Genomic DNA, 7,331 nt, shown 5'->3' with positions numbered 1-7,331 from the left:
TTATGGGACTAGTGACTCCACAGTTTTAAAGCTTATACTTCTCTTTTGAATACAAAATATTCAAATATTATTTTGTGCATCTGACAGCGTTGGCCTCTGCCCTGACACCATATGGAATTATTTTTGGCTCCCCAGGCTCCATCTTGCCCTCAGACGTTGCTTATACTGAGCTGCTGGGAACCCAGTCCACTGTTCCTCAACTCTTTTCATGAGTCTAACCCCTCCCTGTTCACCATCCAGGTACCAGTTCAGTTAAGCCTTCCCTAATATCTCAATTCTGAGTTAAATGGCATGCAGATGTGTACCCTCCTCACGTTACATTTCAACTGCTTCTTTACTTAGTGGAATTCCCCAATAGACTGCGTTTTCTGAAATCAGAGACACTGTTTTGTTTATAAGAATGCCTTTGGCAGCTGGAAGGAATACTGCTGCTTTTCAGTAAATATTTGTTGTAGCACATTTCATTTTTTTTTATCATAGTTATGCGTTTCTTTCTGTGCTATGGTAAGCATTTGCTCCCTTCACCAATTAACTTTGGTTAACTTTGATGGCTGTGTGGTTTGCTTTAACAAATGGGATGTGAGCATATATGACATACAGCATATCTTGGCAGAAGCTTTAGAAGCACTAGCATGGTTTGACACTCCTCCTCTTCTTTCTGCCTTCCACAGTCAGAAAACCATCTTTCAAATAGTGTCTACTCCAAAATTCAACCAGGTAAATATGAAGATCTCATTGGCTTTGTTAAGGAATTCATGAATCAGACAGCATCCCATGTAGAATGTAGAGGGGAGTTGTACAAAATGGAAGGTGTTTATAGGAAAGAGAATAAGGAAATGAAATTATTAGCAAAAGAAAAGGAGTGTTTCAGGCAAGGTCAGGAGCAGAAGGTCTTATTGTGCAGATTATCTCATTTTCCTTTGGAGGATGGAGAGGAACCACGTGGCCATTTACTTCATTGGGGCTGATCAGAAAATTCCAAACTGACAGGTTAAAACTACATCTCCAGGGGAGATTGAAACTGCAATTAGATTAAGGATTAAACCCCTGTTTGGAGACTCAGCCTAAATGATACCATTTTGGATCTGTGGCTTTCTTTAATATCTCAGAGTTTATTCAAAGAGAGAAGATGTGCCTTTCATGAAGATGGTGCAGAAGGTAAAGAAGGAAGCCCCTGCCCCTCCCAAAGCCAAAGCCAAAGCAAAGGCTTTGAAGGCCAAGAAAGCAGTGCTGAGAGGCATCCACAGTCATAAAAAAAAAAAAAAAAGATAATCTGCACATCATCTACATTCTGACAGTCCAAGACACTGCATCTCAGAAGGCGACCCAAATATCCTCAAAAGAGTGCCCCCAGGAGAAACAAGTTTGACCACTATGCCATCATCAAGTTTCCCCCCACTACTGAGTCAGCCATGGAAAAAATGGAAGACAGCAACACTCTTGTGTTCATTGTGGATGTCAAGGCCAACAAACACCAGATCAAATAGGCTGTGAAGATCTATGACATTGATGTGGCCAAGGTCAACACTCTGATCAGGTCAGATGTAGAAAAGAAAGCATATGTTTGACTGGTTCCTGACTATGATGCTTTGGATGTTGCCAACAAAATTGGGATCATCTAAACTGAGTCCAGTTGGCTACATTTGAATATAAATTGTTTCATCATTAAACAACAACAACAACAATAAAACAACAAAGAGAGAAGATGCATAAAACAAGCTGAGCCCAAAAGAGTCCAGTAGAGCTCAGTAATGTGTGTGACAAATGACAGCTATAAATTGCTGAGATTTAGAGATTGCTTGTCACTACAATAAAAGTTGATTAGCAAAGAAATTGATACCTAGAAGCAAGGGCACTATGGTAACAACAATAAAATAAAATATGTAGTATTTGTACCATGCCTGCTATGGGAGCCCTAATGTTAAAGGAGGCTGGAAAAATAACCTATACTAGGCACAGGTGAAAATTTTCGTAAAACCATCACCTTAGATAACTTGAAAGGTAGAAAATATACCTATAAATTTGTGACTTTGGCAAAGACTTTTCAAGACAAAATTTTGTTGGCGCAAAATTGCTTATCAGTCATTATAAGCAAGAGATGAGCTGAGAAAATAATTGACCTTTTTCCAAGTAAGAATGGAAGAGAAAAGGAGCACCCAGAAATCCAGAGACAGAGTTGAAAGGTGCAACTGTTTCTCTTCTCCAGCCAGTAAACTATTTGCAAATTAAGACAAAACCTCAGTGCAAAGACCAAGTCAAGGACCTGAAAAGTTGTTTTTTAGTTGTGTGTGCATGTTCTTACATGGAATAATTTGAATTATTTTTAGTGAATTGAAAGCATATTAGAAATTTAGCAACTTGAGCAAATTTTTGATATGAAAATACAATAGTAATACGTAGGCAATTTTAAGGATGATTTCAAAGAAACTTTAAAGTGGATAAATGGAAGAAAAGCAATTTGTATTATCTATTCTCTTTTAGAAGTACATTATAAAGATTAGAAGATATGAGCAGTCATGCAAAATTAATATTACAACGTGCCTATAAAATTTTTTTGTCATCCTTCATAATATGAAGAGCCACTATTTTTATTCTATTAAGTAAAAGTACACCCAATTAAAACTACTACTACTACTACTACTACTCCTAGTCAAACTTGAGTGCAAAGACCAAATCAAGACTGTTGTCACCGTACTATTTGTTAAGACCTCTGATTCTTTTAAAGTGATCCCCAGTAAGTCATTTCACTTACACAAAATGGCTCAGGATAAAGAGACCATAGATTTGGCCCAATGGAAGTCTAAAGAGTTCAAATTATCTGTAATTAAGCCTAAAGGAATATTTTCTAATTTTGGATCTTGCTATTGGCAAGAGGCATTAATAGTAAACAAAGATATAAAAGAAACCAACAGGGGTGCCTGGGCGGCTCAGTCAAATTAAGCTCTTGATTTCAGCTCAGGTGATCTTACAGTCATGAAATCAAGCTCACGTGGGGCTCTGTGCTGGCCATAGAGCCTGCTGACATTCTCCCTCTCCCTTTGCCCCTCTCCTGCTCTCTCTCTCTCTCTCTCTCTCAAAAACATAAAGAAAGAAAAAGTAAAAAAAAAAAGAAACAAACTATTTTTTAAAGAGTTGTAGTGCCCAAACTGCCACCAGCCTGAATTAAAAGGAGTTGTGATTGTTTGAACAATAGAACTATTCTCAAGCCCTCAGCTTTCTATTGACAGGTTGAGGAAGCTATTCACTAGTCAAGGGGGCAGTTTTTCCTGATGAGGATACTGGAAAAGGAAGGACCTCCTAGAACATGAAGTCAAGAGTCACAAAGGACAATAGACTATGAACCTACCTCCAGGAAACAAAATTGATTAAGTTTTCTACACTAACTCAGCTTAGTGGACCTTATGATAGTTCCTCATTGGAATTTCAGAATTGCTATGAATCAGTGATTGCTGGTTCTACCCTTTTCCCCTTATAAATAAGAGTATTTATATGGGTTCCACATTTTATGATGGATGTGTAGGGTGCAAATAACAGACCTCTTAGTTTATAGGACTTTGACTCAAGAGAAGCTATATTTGAGCATGATATACATTTTAAGAGCTCGGGTTTCAAACTGGATGTTTTGATTGGATAAGACCTTAGAGTAGTGTTAGAATGGGGTGACTATCTTTGTTTCCAGGAAGGGAGTGAACATTTGTGAACAATGGCAGGCTGTATCAGATTGCATTATTTCACAGATATTCATTCCTCCATACCCTTGCCATGCTTTGTGAACACAGTCTACTTTCCTGCCCACTGACTTTAGCCTAGATCATATTACTTTCTTTGGCTAAAAGATATCTCAGTAGAAGTTTTAAATGTGCTTGCATATTTTGTATGGCTTGGTACCCAGTCTCCTGATTTTTTCCTTCCAAAATGAGAGTAGCATGTCCCAGGTACAGGCTTACTCTTTCAGTCTGACCTCTGGAATGAGAATATATGTTTCATGGAGACCAGGAGTTTTGAGAAAAAAGAACTATTGACCAAGAATCCCATACCCTTGAAAATATCCTTCAGAAATGAAGGGGAAATCAAGGGGCACTTGAGTGGTTTAGTTGGTTAAGTGTCCAAATTCAGCTCAGGTCACAATCCCACGGTTTATGAGTTCAAGCCTCAGGTCAGGCTCTGTGCTGACAGCTCAGAGCCTGGAGCCTGCTTTGGATTCTGTGTCTCCCTCTCTTTCTGCCCCTCCCCCATTCACACTGTCTCTCTCTGTCTCAAGAAAATAAACATTTAAAAAAAAATTTAAAAATCTTCATACGTGTGAAATAAGTCATAAACTCATGATAACGTGATTTTTGTACTAAAAACATTGATTCAGGAAATCAATTCTTTGGACACACAGAGGCTGGGTTAAATAAGGAAGCTTAGTCCTCGTTCGGTCAAGGCCCTCACTTCATCCCTTCACAGTGCACGGGCTCAGCACTTGCCCACACAAAGCCTCTGTCTGGAACTCGCCTGCATGTACTCGGCCCTTGGCCCTTGTCTGCAGCATGACGAGGTGACTGGCACGGAGGAAAAGATCAATGCTCTCATGAAATCAGCTGGTATAAATGTGTATCTTTCTGGAGGGCCGTGTTTGCTAAGGCCCTGGTGAATGAAAACATTGGGAGCCTCCTCTGCAAGGAAAGTCCTGGCGGACCCACTGCAGCACAGCAGCTGGTGCTGGACCAGCTGTCCCAGGTCCTGCCCCCTCTACCACTGTTGTCCCTGCTGTGAAGAAGGAGGTAGAAGCAAAGAATGAAGAATCCGGGGAATCTGATGGTGACACAGGTTTTGGTCTTTCTGACTAAACCTCTTCTGAACCTGTTCAGTATAAAGCTGAACTCTTAAAAAAAAAAAAAAAAAAAAAAAAGGAGGTCTGCAGGGGGCTCTTTACAATTTCATAGGGGAGTTAGACTTAAAAAGTGTTTGATCTTGGGCGCCTGGGTGGCTCAGTCGGTTGAGCTTGAGCGGCCGACTTTGGCTCAGGTCATGATCTCGCGGTCCGTGAGTTCAAGCCCCGTGTCAGGCTCTGTGCTTACACCTCAGAGGCTGGAGCCTGTTTCAGATTCTGCGTCTCCCTCTCTCTGACCCTCCCCCATTCATGCTCTGTCTCTCTCTGTCTCAAAAATAAATAAACATTAAAAAAAAATTTTTTTTAAAGTGTTTGATCTTACCAGTGGGCGAGATTCGTTTAGGCGAGTTCTCAGAGCAACAACAAAGATGCGCGTGTGGGAAGCAGTCAAGGGAGTACAGAAGTATCTTAAGGAGACTGCATTACTAAGAGGCTCTGTACTATAGGAAATACAAGTTACAAGCCATATTTTTACTTGAAAGCCTCTACATGCTTCACAGACAATAATGTTGCAAATGAAGACTATGACGGCACAAGTAAGATGAACGTAGGCAGGTCTGTCAGTATCACAAGGGCCTCTAGCTTGTTTGGCATCTTTTGCCAGCTCATTGGGTATTACAACCAAGACAGAAGCATTGCTAAGACATAAAGACTTATGCTGACTTGAAAAGTATAAGTAAGTTCTGGTTGAGAAGTACCCATCTGTGAGATCCCCACTGTATTAATGAAAATAACAAAACAGCATTCATGAATATACATCATTCATGTCTTCCGTGAGCTGTTCCCACATGGAATTGGAGAAAGTCTTTGTTGTACTTGAATAGGTAATGAGGGCACACCTGCCAGTATTTGGTTTTGTAGAGAGCATAGTCAAGAGATTCCCTATGCCAGTTGATTTCAACTTTTTTGATTATAGTCTGCACTAAGAACTACATCTTAGATTGCAATCTATACACACATTGGTAACTATGTCTCTATTGATATGTTAAGTATACAAATTGTTACAAAACAATCCATAAATTGTGTTTATCTGGCTAAGAGTAGATTGTGTTTACTGTTTACTGTAACTGTGGTGTGAGAAGCTATAATTTTCCTTATTGTCATTGCTTTTGTCTCCCCCTTAGTCTTTGGTTTTCATAGAGACTCTGTAAATAGCATCTGAGGCTTATAGTTCTTTTAGCTTCAATCCCCTGATATTATACAGGAGCCCTACTGACGTGGTTCAAGGTGTAGGGTGAGGGAAACTATTCTGTAGGCCTGTGAGTAGGTCTCAGTCTTTAAATGACCCTAAGCTGGGTATTTCCCTTCCCTCAGGCCAGTTAGGCTTTCCTAAAACCCCAGTTGGTTACACTCTGGTAAAATAGTTTCCCTTGAGGGTAGACCTTTCTAAAAACATATTTTAAGATGGTTACTTTAACCCATCCCCTGCCAGAAGCACTAGCAGATTTGTCTCCCATCTTCACAGTGAGAACCTGATAGGAGCCCTGGAGGTAAAAATAGAAGTGGGAGAGGCCCATTAAAACTGGGCCCCGCTGGGGACTCTCTGAGGGGAGAAAAGATGAGAAAAAAAAAAAAAAGACCAAAAGCAACAAATATTAGAAAGGACCAGAGAACACCACTGGAAACTCCAACTCTACAAGAAACATAATGGCAATAAACTCATATCTTTCAGTACTCACTCTAAAAGTCAATGGACTAAATGCTCCAATCAAAAGACAGGGTAACAAAATGGATAAGAAAACAAGATCCATCTATATGCTGTTGACAAAAAACCCACCTTAGACCTAAAAACACCTTCAGATTGAAAGTAAGGGGATGTTGACCATCATGCTAATGGTCGACAAAAGAAAGCTGGAGTAGCCATACTTAGATATCTAGACTTTAAAATAAAGACTGTAACAAGAGATGAAAAGGGCATTATATCATAATTAAGGGGTCTACCCACCAAGAAGACCTAACAATTATAAACATTTATGCTCCAAATGTGATAGCACCCAAATATATGAATCAATTAATCACAAACATAAACAAAGTCATTGCTAATAATACCATAATAGTAAGTGACTTCAACACCTCATTTACAACAATGGACAGATCATATAAACAGAAAATCAATAAGGAAACAAGACTTTGAATGACACACTGGACCAGAAGGACATAACAGATATATTCAGAATATTTCATGCTAAAGCAGTGGAATATACATTCTTCTCCAGTGCACATGGAATGTTCTCCAGAATAGATCACATGCTGGGGCAAAAATCAGCCTTCAACAAGTACAAAAAGATTGAGATCGTACCGTGCATATTTTCAGACCACAACACCATGAAACTCGAAATCAACCACAGGAAAAAATTTGAAAGGTAACAAATACTTGGAGACTAAAGAACATTGTACATAAGAATTAATGGGCTGACTAAGAAGTTAAAGAAGAAATTAAAAAGTACATGGAAAC

The 7,331-nt window shown here is 39.4% G+C and overlaps 2 pseudogenes; both read left to right on the top strand.

The window, feature by feature from the left end:
• The first annotated feature begins 1,146 nt into the window (after positions 1-1,146).
• Positions 1,147-1,743, top strand: LOC125156119 (60S ribosomal protein L23a-like; annotated as a pseudogene).
• A 2,183-nt stretch (positions 1,744-3,926) lies between these two features.
• On the top strand, positions 3,927-4,832 carry LOC125156202 (60S acidic ribosomal protein P1-like; annotated as a pseudogene).
• Positions 4,833-7,331: the final 2,499 nt, after the last annotated feature.

This window comes from Prionailurus viverrinus, chromosome F2, assembly GCF_022837055.1.
Source record: "Prionailurus viverrinus isolate Anna chromosome F2, UM_Priviv_1.0, whole genome shotgun sequence".
NCBI classification, from domain to species: Eukaryota; Metazoa; Chordata; class Mammalia; order Carnivora; family Felidae; genus Prionailurus; species Prionailurus viverrinus.
Note: the sequence above shows the minus strand (reverse complement) of the source record. Positions and strands in the feature narration are given on the sequence as shown.